The sequence below is a fragment of the Hemitrygon akajei genome, chromosome 11, assembly GCF_048418815.1.
Source record: "Hemitrygon akajei chromosome 11, sHemAka1.3, whole genome shotgun sequence".
Classification (NCBI taxonomy): domain Eukaryota; kingdom Metazoa; phylum Chordata; class Chondrichthyes; order Myliobatiformes; family Dasyatidae; genus Hemitrygon; species Hemitrygon akajei.
In genome coordinates, this window is record NC_133134.1 from 129,214,994 (window position 1) to 129,229,196 (window position 14,203).

The 14,203-nt window shown below is 37.9% G+C and overlaps 1 protein-coding gene across 8 annotated transcripts in view; it reads left to right on the top strand.

Moving 5' to 3' along the window:
- The window catches only part of ripor3 (RIPOR family member 3), a 184,910-nt gene that overhangs the window by 21,016 nt on the left and 149,691 nt on the right, over window positions 1–14,203 (top strand). For 2 of the 8 annotated variants that reach the window (XM_073061660.1, XM_073061663.1), the window contains exon 1: window positions 5,836–6,045. The exons of 5 other annotated variants lie outside the window; for them this stretch is intronic. The gene's annotated coding sequence lies outside the window, so the exon portion shown is untranslated. Of the gene's footprint in view, window positions 1–5,835; window positions 6,046–14,203 lie in introns of those variants that run through there. One more of the 8 variants, XM_073061665.1, reaches the window with a different exon arrangement.

The window sequence follows — 14,203 nt, forward strand, 5'->3', positions numbered from 1 at the left end:
TTGATGGAAATTACATTGTAGTTTTCATAGTAGGCATTATTATTCTTTTTTAAATTTATATTTACAGTTTTGGGGGGGTTGAATGCTCTCTTTATTTTTTTTACATATTGTAATGGTTGGCCTGGAGTTTCTTAGTGGGAGGGAGGGGAGGATACTATCTTTATATTTTATTCTGGGTGCTGTTTCCTTATTGTTATTTATAATACTATTGATATGTTTATTTTGCACTGTACTTATTCTCAATTTGCTGTTGGTTTTTTTTTCTTTGTAATTGGTTTGTAGAAATGCATAAAAATTGTATCTGTTTTGCACAATACTATGTATTTCTTTACACTTAATAATTATACAAGCAAATTAAGCATCTAGACAGACACAGTGGTGAGATAGAACCAGCTAATCCATTTTTGTTTTGTTAGTTTAGGACTGAAAATGTCAGGGTCACTGTATAAACTTTCCTGCTCTTCAAGTAATGCCATAGGATCTTTTCTGTTGACTTGAGTAGGTTAGCAAGATATTGCTATATTCAGAGGACTGCTTCTCTTACTGAGAAGCACTCCCTCAGTTGTTCATTGAATTTTGTTTTGATTATTTGCTCATATTCTTCTGTAACACCTAACCCATAGACTTCTACCTCATTGTTTAGCAAGTATTATGGCTGCGGAAAATTCAGTGTGACTTCAGTCCACTGTTCAGAAGAAGAGAAGCCATATGTGATGTTAAACTCACTCAGTCTTGTCCTTAGGTAGTTCATCAAGATTGAGGATAACTTGTTTCCAGTCCAGTTTTATTGGTTCTGGGGTAACTACTGAGGCTAAAGTGGAAACTGCAAATTCTTCTGCAGACAAGTCATGGCTTGAACAGGTGGGAATTTAGTGAGTGGTTTGTTGCTTATACAGGTCATCGGTCTATTACAGATATCTGGCCTCAAGATTCTAAACAATATCCCAAACATTGCTTCTCTGCTTTGAGTTGCCATGAAATTCCCAGGAGTCAGCAGGAGTGCTGCAGTTTTTCGAGAAGGCTTTGAACATATCCTTAAACCTTTTCCATTCTCCATTTGATAACGTCTTCCCATGACGGGGTTCGGAACAGGTCATCTGTTTTGGAATCAAACAAAAGGAAATCTGCAGATGCTGGAAAGCCAAGCAACACACACAAAATGCTGGAGGAACTCAGCAGGCCAGGCAGCATCTATGGAAAAAAGTACAGTCAACATTTTGGGTTGAAACCCTTCAGCAGGACTGGAGAAAGAAAGCTGAGAAGTAGATTTGAAAGGTGGGGGGAGAGAAGAGAGAAATGCCAGACAATAGGTGAAAAAGAGGGGGTGGGATGAAGCAAAGAGCTAGGAAGTTGATTGGTGAAAGAGACAGAAGGCCATGGAAGTAATAAAAAAGGGGGGGAGGAGCACCAGAGGAAGGCGATGGGCAGTCAAGGAGATAACATGAGAGAGGGACAAGGGGTTGGGAAATGGTGAAAGGGGGGAGGCATTACTGGAAATTTGAGAAATTGATGTTCATGCCTTCAAGTTGGAGGCTACCCAAATGGAATATAAGGTGTTGTTCCTCCAACCTAAGTGTGGCCTTATCCAGACAGTGGAGGAAGCCATGGGTGGACATATTGGAATGGGAATGGGAAGTGGAATTGAAGTGGGTGGTCCCTGGGAGATCCTGCTTGTTCTGGTGGAACTCTGCCCCTACACCTTTTCCATCATGACTATTCAGGGCCCTAAACAGTTTTTCCAGGTGAGCTGACACTTCACCTGTGAGTCTGTTAGCGTCTTATACTGTGTTTGGTGCTCCTGGTGTAGCTTCTTGTATATTGGTGAGTCCTGATGTAGATTGGGAGACCACTTCACCGAGCATCTATGCTGCCTCTGCCAACATAGCTGAAATAACATAGACACACACATATAAATATTTTTCTCCCTCTCTTATTGCCAGTAAATGTAACTCATGGTAGTGACTAAAAATTTCAAATACTTGATAATGAAGTTTGCAATTTGAAAGACTCAGGTGCTGGTCTTAGAACAGTTTTTGGAATAGTAGAACAATTAAATCTGAGCCTAGTGGTCCATTGCAGAAAATGGTGGGATGAGTATACATCTTCAGAGTAAAAGTTCAATTTAAATGATGCATAAAACCAATATTTTGCATATCATAAAAATGGACAAGTATTTACCTTAAATTCAACGTTAGAGTTAAAAATGCAACGTGAGTAATTTAAATTATTCATTTGCAAACACAATGCACATAAGTAAATTTATTTCAGGTGATAAAATATATAAATGGGGAATGTACCTTACGCATAAACTAGTTGATTTTATATGGTAAATATTTTTATCAGTGCTACATAGAAAGAAATGGTCATTGTTTTATCACTTAGAAGTGCTTTTACCACTGCTAAGACTTCATTACACTACAGGCACTAGTCCATTTGAAAACAAATCACTGGTTGTCAGCAGCCATGGATTTAGTCCACTGGTCCTTTCCACTTAGAAAGTAAGTTGTAAAATATTAACATTAGATAGGTAACAAGATGATTGCCATTATGCTAACAGTAAAATATTAAAATTGGTCTTGAAAAAGTTCTAATCCAATCCGAAGAGAAGGACTTAAGATTTGCTTCATACAATTTGTGGATTCAGTGCATTGTCAAATAATGGAAATCATGTTTGATGAATTACTAGTTTTTTTAAATCATGCATCTAATGAGGGAGATAAATAAGGAATCAGAGAATATTTGGATTGTCAGAAGGTATTCAATAAATAGCAAACTAGAATTTACAGTATTTGTATACGAAGGGGGTAATTACCTAGCATGGTTGGAGTATTGGACACCATCTGAAAATATACTCAGTGTATGTTTGTGGTCCTCAGCTGCTGTAGCCCATCCACTTAAGGGTTGCTCTTCTGCACACCACTGTTATAATGTGTGGTTATATGAGTTACTGTAACCTTCCTGTCAGTTTGAACCAAACTGGCCATTCTCCTATGATTACTCTCATTAACAAGGTGTTATTTCTCATAGAACAGCCACTCACTGCATTTTTTTTGTCTTTTGCACCATTCTCTGTGAACTCTATAGACTGTTTTGCATGAAACTCCAAAGAGATTAGCATTTTCTGAGATACTCAAACCACCCTGTCTAGGGCCAACAATTATTCCATTGTCAAAGTCACTTAGTTCACATTTTCCCCCATTCTGATGTTTGGTCTGAACAACAACTGAACCTGTTGACCACGTAAGCATGCTTTTATGCATTGAGTTGCTGCCACATGATTCGCTGATTAGATGTTTGCACTAACAAGCAGATGTACAAAAATACCTAATGAAGTAGCCCTTGAGTGTAGAGATTAGGAATTACTGAGTCATTTGCAGAATGGTAGCGATTAATGCTTTGGGTACTTGCAATCTACATTACTGATTTAGATAAATGTTTACGGTGTTACACATCTACAATAGGCTTGCTGTTGGTAAATGAGAAAATGAGCTGATGTGTTAGTGTTCAGGCAACAAGGTAGAGATGTAAAATTGATCACTTCAGTTGGATGTATGGATAACCAAGATATTTAAAATATGCTGAGAATTGTTAAATGTTGGAATTTAAAATGTTAGAAGTATCTTCCAAATATAAATGAGACTAAATTAGCAGATTCTGCAAGCAATTAAAAAGACAAATAATATGTTAGGTTTTATTACAAAGGAGTTGGTGTAGAGGGAAAAGTGCAAGATCTTCAATTACCACTCTAAGGGATTTAATCTAAAATCAGATTGCAAAAAGCAGTCTTTTCCTTTAGATTCAGGCTTTGTGCTTATGAAGATGTATTCCAGGTTTTTGATTAACATGACCACATGTGCATAGGCATGCAAAGGCATCCAGTGTGCCTACATGCAACAAATAAGGCAACATTACTAACACAAAATTAACCTAAAGCTCTTGAACAGTATTGATATTGGTTTACTGTTATCACATGTATCAAGATACAGTGAAATGCTTGTCTTGCATACTGTTCATACAGATCGGAATCATTACACAGTGCTTTGAGGCAGAACAAGTTAAAACAATAATAATGCAGAATAAAGTGTAAAAGCTACATAGAAAGTGTAGTGTAGGTAAAGAATAAATTGTCAGACCATAATGGGGTAGATTGTGTGGTCAAGAATCTATTTATTCATGCAGGAGATCAGTTCAAGAGTCTGATAGTAGCAGGATCAAATCTGCCCTTGAGCCTGGTGGTAAGTACTTTCAGTCTTTTGTATTTTGTGCCTGATGGGAGAAGGGAAGGGTGGTGGGGTGCAGATATGTCTTGATCAAAGGAGGTGTAAGGTGCTCCTTCCCTTTGCTAGCCCATGTCACCCTTGGGCAAGGTGTAGCACCTTCTTACCACCCCCCCCCCCCAATCAAGGTCACGTGAAGCTATGGGAGCATGTGGCGGATGGTCATATGAGCAGTTGGTGCATATCTCAAGTCCTGGTAATGCCACCACTGGCACCAGGCAGACAATCTCTGAAGAGTATTGATAATGGCAGCCATCTCACAAAGACACTACCCAAAAGAAGGCAATGAAAAACCACATCTGTAGAAAAATTTGTCCAGATCATGGTTATGGGACCATATTCATCTCCGTCATATGAATATAGCACATGATGATGATGATGACAGGGAGAGAAGAGAGAAATGTCCAGAGAGGGTGGGGTATTTGATTATGCTAGCTGCTTTACTGAGGAAGTGACAAGAGTAGATGGGAGTCCATTGCGGGCTAAAGCGTAGGCCAGCCTCACTGAAGTGGCCTTAAATTAAGAGTTGAGGTTTTCTTTGTGAGAAGGATAATACTTACCTGTTTCAATTTAACTTGCATGCTTGGTGTTTACTCCCACCTGGAGACCGTGGCAGTATTTTAGTCTCACAGAGAGTCATAGTACATATTCAGACCCTTTGGCCTAACCAGTCCATGTTGACCATAGTGTCCATCCAACTTATCCAAGATGAATATATTCATAGAGTTTGCACCATTGAACTGAATTCTGGAAGGAAACAGCTATTCAATGAGATAAGATTAACTGGAATAGGCAGACATTTACTGGAATTTAGATGAATGAGAGATTATCTCAATGCCACAAATAAAATCCTTACAGGGAACAATGAGGATGCCCAGAATCTGCTTCCTGTATCTATAGAAGTTACAACTAGTTATCACAATCTTGGGCTCAGGAGCTTGTAATGTGTGACAAAGAAAACGAAAAAAATTTCCACTTATAGAATACAAAATCCTTTAAAAGGTTCTGTAGAGAGAAGCATAGATCATTAATGGATGAGAATATTCAAGTTCGCAAACAAATGGTTCATTGCATAGAAGGTGTTAATGAATGTTCAAAGTAGGATGAAAAAGGGTCACAATTACATTGGATGCAGATTGAAAAGAAGGACAGTATGGTTTACTTCTAGTTTTATGTTTTTATGATGGCCTCACACTGTTTACTTAAATAATTTTTCTTCCAAAGTACACTAAAGTTTCCATAGATACAAACGTAAAATTACTTCTCATCAATTCAAACAGTGTATTAGAATATACTGTAACTAATGCAATTTATTAGATGTTCAACCAACAATTTGGATTGGCTAACAACAGTTAACTCAAAAGTTAAAAATGTAGCTAATTAATACGAACTGTGATTCCATTGCCTATTTGTTAAGATTTTGTATTTATGAAACAGTTTCTACAAACTATCTTACACAGGAATGCAATGTTCCTAGCAAACATCATCAGTGGCATTCTGCCAGTTGGATTAATTTACCATAGGGAATTGAAAAGTTAACAGTTTGTATTAAACTTCATCATAAGTAACTCTCACAGGGGATCGCAGGGTTTACAGCAGAGTTTTCAACAGTCCAGGAAAAAAGACGATAGAGCCTAGTCAAGTCAGGATATGCTGAAGTAATTAAATCAATGTGACAAACTGGATCAAAACAATAGGCAATTTATAAGTTCTAAAGGGACAACAAATTTTTCGGACATCAACTATTTGAGCTTTGGTATTTCTTCTGGTAAGATTTCTATTTACTTGTATATGGTAGATCATGATCTGTGTGAATGTGTTGCAAAGCTTGGAATGTTTGAAGAATTCTTGTTATGTGTAACAATATGACTCTAGTTTATCAGAATCTGGTGTTCTTTTATAGTTAATCAGCCAAGAGGCAGAAGGGTTAAGGTTTCTATTAGAAACCATTGATATTGTATTATCCTACTGCTGTGTTAAAGCACATAGAATAGCTTTTCATTTAAATGTACAAAAAGCAATGAGTAATTGCAGTTCTCCTCTATGAGCATAAGTTCTGTTCCCTATTTCTGAACCACTTTATGCGATTCTACACTACATACTCTGGGCAATGTGGAGTGCAGAACTTGTTGAACTCCAAATTTGTTGATATTACAGAGGATTTATGCCAGAATGGTAAAAATGAGTTTAAAGGAATCTCATGCCACATAGTTGACAAAATAAATGTCACCATATGTACTAAGCTCCGGCTATAAGAATATAAGAATCAGCATTGGGAAGACCTTAAACTGTAATGACTGTATTCTGTTTGAAACTTTGCCTGCAGTGCTGTTTGCCCTCAGAACAGCAATTCAAGCCACAACTTGTTGCTTGGAGAAAAAAAGCAATCTCTGAAGGTGGTTGGCGATTTTTTGCCATCAGCATCATGTTGAAAAGAGACAGCATTGTATTCTGAACTTTGCACAGAATGAATGAATTAAAAATTGTTATTTTCTGGGATTACAGTTATGACAAAAATAGATTAATTAAGTTGTATTTTTGAGTATTAAGAGACATGGTAGGAAAGAGAAAGTTAAAGTTGATACATAACAACCTCTGAACAGTAGCCAGGATGTGGCATATAAATTACAGTGGAAGATAGAAAGACATGTAAAAAGGGCAGTGTTACAATAATCATGGGGGATCTCAGTGTGCAGGTAGATTGGGGAAATTAGGTTGGTGCTGGATCCCAGGAGAGAGAATTTGTAGAATGCCCACAAGATGGCTTTTTAGAGCAGCTTGTGGTTGAGTCCACCAGGAAATAAAGCAATTCTGGATGGGTTGTTGTGTAATGAACCAGATTTGATTAGGGAGTTTAAGGTAAAGGAACCTTTAGGAGATAGTGATCATAATATGATAGAATTCACTCTGCAATTTGAGAGGCAGAGACTAAAATCAGTTAAAGTCAGATATTACAGTTGAGTAAAGGGTTTTACAGAAATATGAGAAAGGAGCTGGCCAAATTTGATTGGAAGGGGAACTACCAGGAATGACAGTAGATCAGCAGTGGATGAAGTTTCCGGGAGCAATTTGAAAGGTGTAGGATAGATACATCCCAGAGAATAAGTATTATAAAGGGAGAATGGTGCAACTGTGGCTGACAAGGGAAGTCAAAAACAACATAAAAGCAAAAGAGAGAGCATATAATATAGCAAAAAATTGGTGGGAAGTTAGAGGACTGGGAAACTTTTAAAAACCACAGAAGACAACTAAAAAACATAAGGAGAGGAAAGATAAAATATGAAGTAAGGTAGCTAGAGGTGCAATGTGATTTGAGAGTCCTCGTACATGATTATCTAAAGATTAACTTATAGGTTGAGTTGGTGGTAAAGAAGGCAAATCCAATGTTAACATTCATTTTGAGAAGACTAGAATGTAAAAGCTGTGGTTTGATAAGGCACTCGTCAGACCACATTTGGAGTATTATAAGCAGTTTTGGCACTATTACCTAAGAAAAGATATGCTGGCATTGCAGAGGATCCTGAGGAGGTTCATGTGAATGATTCCAGGATTGAAAGGATTAGCATATGAGTAGTGTTTTGTGGCTCTGGGCTTGCACTCATTGGAGGTTAGAAGAATGAAGAGGGAATCTCATTGAAATAGATTAAATATTGAAAATCCAAAATAGGGTGGACATTGGGAAAATGTTTCCTATAGTGGGTGAGTCTAGGACCAGAGGGCACAGCCTCAGAATAGAGGCTTTTTCATTTAAAACAGAGATAAGAAGGAATTTCTTTAGCCAGAGGGTGGTGAATCTATGGAATTCATTGCCACAGACAGCTGGCAGGCCAGATCATTAAGTATATTTAAAGCGGAGGTTGATAGGATCTTGATTTGTCAGGTGTCAAAGGTTACAGGGAGAAGGCAAAGGAATGAGGTTGAGAGGGATAATAAATCAACCATGATGGAATGACAAAGCAGACTCGATGGGCCATATGGCCTAATTCTTCTGCAAAGCCTTAAGGTCTTATGGTCTGGTCTTAAATATATGGACAGCAAAGAAGTGATAAAATGAAAGCTTGTAGCTTTTGCACTATGTCAAATGAATTAATGGGACAAATGGATATAATATTATTCCCATTATACAAACCTATTCACAAATGAATGAAAGCTGGCACTCAAATTTCCAGGATAATTAACATTTTGGAAGAGTAGGAAAATAGGAAAAGGGAGTGATGTATTCCTGTTAATGAGACAGAAATACTGTGCCGTGATGGGAAATGATCTTGGTGAGATGTATTATAATGTAGAATCAATTTGGCTATGCTAAGAAATTGCAAAGGACAGACAATATTGGTAATAGTTATATTTTTGCCACCAAATAGTATTAGTAATAATGGGAGAGGCATTAGTCTGTAAGTGAAAGGTAAATGCAATAGAAAAATACAGCAACTTGGCAGAGTATATCCTACATGTATCCTACAAAATATATTTCAAGATCAAAACATTGTGGAAACTATAAGAGAAACAAATACTGGACATCTCAAGCAATACAGAGAAACTGTTGGAGGAAATCTGCAAATCAGGCAGCATCTATGGAGAGGAATAAACAGTTGATGTTTCAGGCTGAGATGCTTCACCAGGAGCCAAAGGAGGAAGAAACTAGAATAAGCCGGTGGGGGAGGGGAGGAAGTACAAACCGGCAGGTGAAACCAGGTGAGGGGTGAGGTAGCGGGGGAAGCCTGCTTCAAGGAAAACTTTTGTACAACAATAAAAGGTTGATTATTAATCTTGTTGACAAGAGTATTTAGGAAAGAAGGACCATAATGTGATAGAATTTGACATTGAAAGTGATGTTCTTCAATATAAAACTAAGATCTTGAATCTAAACAAATTATGAAGGGGAAATTTGTGGCTGATAGGGTGAATACATTGAAAAAATTGATGGTAAACAGGCAATGTTGAACTTATTAAAAAAAACAAGTTCAGAAATAAAATTCATTAAGCCACAAAGAGCCATTAAAAAGTGGTTTTCCTACGGATGACCGAAGAAATTAAAATTAGTTTAAAATCAGATAAAGTTTATAAGTTTGAAGAAATAACAGTATAACTAGTTACATTTTAGAACTCAGCAGAGGAAGATTAAGAAATTATTTAAAGAAGGCAAGGCCTAGTTAGGCTGAAGATATAAAAACGGATGATGGAAGCTTTTAAGAGGTATTAAACAGTTGTTCTGCTGGTCTTCATAGAGGAAGACATACACAAACTTGGTGGATATATTAGAGAATCAAGAATTTAGCAAGAAAGAAAAACTGAAGGATCTAAGTATGAGATACAAAATAATTTTGGTAATATGCTCAGTTTGAAAGCTAACAAACCCCCAATACATTCAAGATTGCATAAGAGATCTACATCCTAGAACTCTGGAGATGAGTTCAGAGCTTAAGAGATAGTGTATGCTCTGGTTATGAACTTCCAGGCTCTTTAGATTTCTTGTGCATTGGAGGGGAGTAAATATGATTCCACCCTTTAAGAAAGGAGAGGGAAAACAAAAATACACGACTATCAACCTATTGGCCTATCATTAATGATTGACAAAATGCTGGATTCACTGAAAGAGAGCCCAATGATCCAAAAATCTGAAGTCCTCCCTTCTACACCAACTCCTTAGCCACATGTTAAACTGTAGGATCTTACTTTTTTTTGTCTCACTATCATGTGGCGCAGGTAGCAATCCCAAGATCACAATCCTAGGCATCTTGTCCTTTATCTTAGCACCTAACAACCTGAACTCATTTTGTGGCACCTCGTCACGCATTGGTGCCCTTTTGTGCCAATGTGGACCACAACCCTTGCTGCTCACCCTCCCACTTTGTGGACTTGATCCGAGATGTCCCTACCCTGGCACCCAGGATGCAACGAACCATCCAGGAATCTCATTCTTGTCCACAACACCTCCTCTTGTTCCCCTAACCAATGAATTCCCTATCACTACAGCTCACCTCTTCTCTCCCTTCCTTACTGAGCCACAGATACCAGAGACCTGACTATGGTGGTATTCCTCTGCAAGGTCATCCCCTCAGAGGTATCCAAATTGTTATACCTGTTGTTGAAGGAAATGGCCAAAGGGGTACTCTGCACTAGCTGCCTATCCCCTTTTCCCCTCCTGTTAGTCACCAAGTTACCTGTGTCCTGCACCTTGGGTGTAACTACCTCCCTCTCCAGAGTTCATTCATTTCCTGCTCCAATTTCTTAACACAGTCTGTGAGAAGCTGCAGCTGAATGCACATGTTGCAGTTGTAGTTCTCAGAGACACTGGAGGTTTTCCTGCCTTCCCACATCCTGCAAGAGTAGCATTCTAGTATCCTGACTGGCATCGCCACTACTCTAAATGTGCAACAAGAAAGAAAGAAAGAATAAATCATGAAAATAAAATCTCATGGAAGCTGCAATGAGCCAAAGCCTCAACTCCCCACTCTGATACTGGCACACTCTCAGAATGGCCACTCCCCTTAAGCCTAACTTATTTATATTGCTAAGATTTTCTTGACTAGTACTGTGAATGGCAGATTTGCTATGTGAGGAGAAAATAAGTAAATTGCAATTGCATTCTTTATATTTTAGAAAAAGAGAAAGAGATCAGTAAAACATGACATTCTAAAAGGGTCTGATAGGCTAGATGCAGGAAGAAAGATTCCTGACTTAGGAAACTCAGACCAGGAGAATAAGTGAACAGCCTTTTAAGACTCAGCTAAGGATAAATTTCTTCACTCAGAAGGTTGTGAATATTTGAAATTCTCTCTCTTGGACAGCTATCAAAGCACAGCCATTGTGTTTATTCAAAACAGTTTTCAATAAATTTCTGGCACTATGAGAATTGAAGGATATGGAGTTAGTGCTATAAAATGGGAGTGATATGGAAGATCAGACATGATCTTAATAAAGCAGAGTTGCCTTGACAGGCCGGTTGGCCTCCTGATCCTATTTCTATTTTCTTATCTCCAAACTGCAGGAAATGCTGAACTGCAATCAGTAGATCAACATTTGGTTGAATTTCTATCTCTCCCCCACCTAATCCTTGAGGGAGAAATCATCCATTACTGCATTTAGCCTTTGAACATATGTAATAGTATTGATGTTTTTGCATTACTGTCAGTCAGAGGTTTTGAGATGACAGACATACATGTTTTAGGCTTTACTGTATATGGAAGTTTTGAGATTGAATACGATTAAAAGTAATGAGAGAGAGCATATATTCAAACCAGTAAAAGGCAAATTTAGGGCAATATATAAAAAAATCCTTTTTATTTAGTGTTGTACAATCAAAATATGGAATGGTCTTGTGGAGCAGTCAGCTGAAATGAAAACATAGAACCAATAATTAAAAAAATGGATTTTACATTCAGAATTTTTTTGTTGATTGTTAATTGAGTGTCTATGTGATGTTCCTGTGTGGAAATTTTACATTCAATGAGCAAATTAAGTCAATGGCTATAAAGTAGTTTAGGACATCCTAATAGAAATGAAAAAAAGTGACAGAATAAATTTAAACATCTTCTTCTTTCTCCCTTTTAAGTTTCTATGGTATATTTTAAGGGGAGAGTATTCCTTTGATCTATATTCAAACTTAACACACATAAAATGTTACCAATCTAGATAAGCCTTTTATTAGCGTGCATATGAGCAGTAGAATGTGGGATTGTAGATGGATATGTGAGGAAACTAATATGGGAGTAAAGCATGTTGATGTTTGAAGGAGAGAATGACTCAGTGGGTTGAAATGTCAATTTATCCATGCTATATGGTTCTAGGGCTTTATACTCAGTGGCTAGTTTATTAGGTATCTCCTAAGAGATGCCCTTCTGCGCGCTACTGTTGTAATGCATGGTTGTTTGAGTTACTATTGCCTTCTTATCAACTTGAATCAGTCAGGCCATTCTCCTATGACTTCTCACTAACGAGGAGTTTTTGCCCACAGATCTGCTGCTCACTGGATGCTATTTGTTTTTCACACCATTCTCTATAAACTCAAGAGACTGTTGTGCTTGAAAATCCCAAAAGATCAGCAAGTACTCAAATCACCCTCTCTGGTATCAGCAATCATTCCACAATGTCACTTAGATCATATTTCTTCCCCATTCTGATGTTTGGTCTGAACAACAACTGAACCTCTTGACCATATCTACATGCTTTAATGCATTGAGTTGGTGCTACATGATTGGCTCATTAGATATTTGCATTAATGAGCAGGTGTACAGGTGTACCTAATTAAGTGGCTATTAGGTGTATAATTCTTCGGCGTTATATGTAGTAACTATGGTATTTCGAACTAGAGGTGCAGTTGGTAGGATATATATGAAATAAATTTTTGATGCAATTGGAACAATCTTCAGTGATTGACACCTGACATTGACTGACACAACTTTCTTCCTGTGGCCTTCACAGTTTTGTTTTAGAAGGCCCCGCATACAGATATATTCAGTTCTCTTATTTTTCACTTTCTCCGCTGAGACCTCCAGAACAATGTCAGACAGCTGTGGAGCCTTCTATTTCTCACATTACTATTATTCCAGTGCTTTTCATTCATGTCAGACTGTGTTCCACAATGTTCTTCACCTATTCTTTAAAAGCAGCAAACTGACCTTAAGTAATGCATGCTTGATTTAAGTGAGCTTACCTCTTGTGATATTGAGTCATATACTGAGCCTTGAAGCCAGGGAAATCAACATTATAATGTTGGGTCCATTGCTATCAAGTGCCTGGAGGTCTAAATTTCAAAAGCTTTTAAGAAGACGGGGATTATGGCTGGTCAGTAGATGGTGAGTTTTGTGCCAAGTCTGAAATCTTGATCATTGGCCATCTTCTTCCTCATTTGACCAAGGGCTGTGCTGGTGCATTGATGGCAGTGCTGAATTTTATCATTGATGTCCGTCTTCACTGAGAGACAGCTCCAGAGAAATGGGAAGTGGTCCAGACTTCCTAGGGTCTTAGTGTAAACTTTTGTTGTCAGAAGACAGAGCATTGTGGATATTGAGTGTTGCTATGTTTGTTCTTAATAAAAGACAAACTTGTGTGGGTTAAACTACTAGAACTGTTTTTATTTACAGAATGGCTTCAGCTCAACCACACTTTACCTGGGACACTCCAGCTGCCAAAAGCATGTGTCACCATTACACCAACATTCCTTCCTGTTCCGGGTCAACCGCCCGCATTGCACACTAGGAACTGAAATTCTTCATTATGTACACACATAGTAACACATACTCCCCCTTTAAAGAAAACAAACACAATAGCATGCCCTCATAAACCTGCATGTCCTCATAAACAATAACTCTGGCAGAGTTTGCAAGACATTGCTTCCTACAAAGGAAAACCCAATAGTACAAAGGGCAGCGATGCTTCACTACCAGATGAACTCTACGCCTTCTATGCCCGTTTTGAAAGGGAGAACACAACTGCAGCTATGAAGATTCCTGCTGCATCTGTTGACCCTGTGATGTCTGTCTCAGAGGCCCATGTTGGACTATCTTTAAAGACAGTGAACCCTTGCAAGGTGGAAGGTCCAGATGGAGTACCTGGTAAGGCTCTGAAAACCTGTGCCAACCGACTAGCAGGAGTATTCAAACACATTTTCAACCTCTCACTGCTACAGGCAATCTTTTTATTGATTTAAAAGAATAAGGATAAAAACAAATCAGAGGAGAGGTTACCTCAAATACATATTTCAATGCTTCTTCTTTTTCATTTTTTATTGATTTAAAAGAATAAATTCTAATGTGTTTTAACAAAGATATTTACATTAACTTCAATTGTAATAAGCAAATAGAGTTCCTTGTTCACTTATCTCCTTTCAATTCACCTCTGTTGTGGTTTAATGATCCCTTTTGGCCTGCTATTTGTTTCCACAGATGTATATCTTTCATTTACTGTGTTCAGTCTCTGTTCAT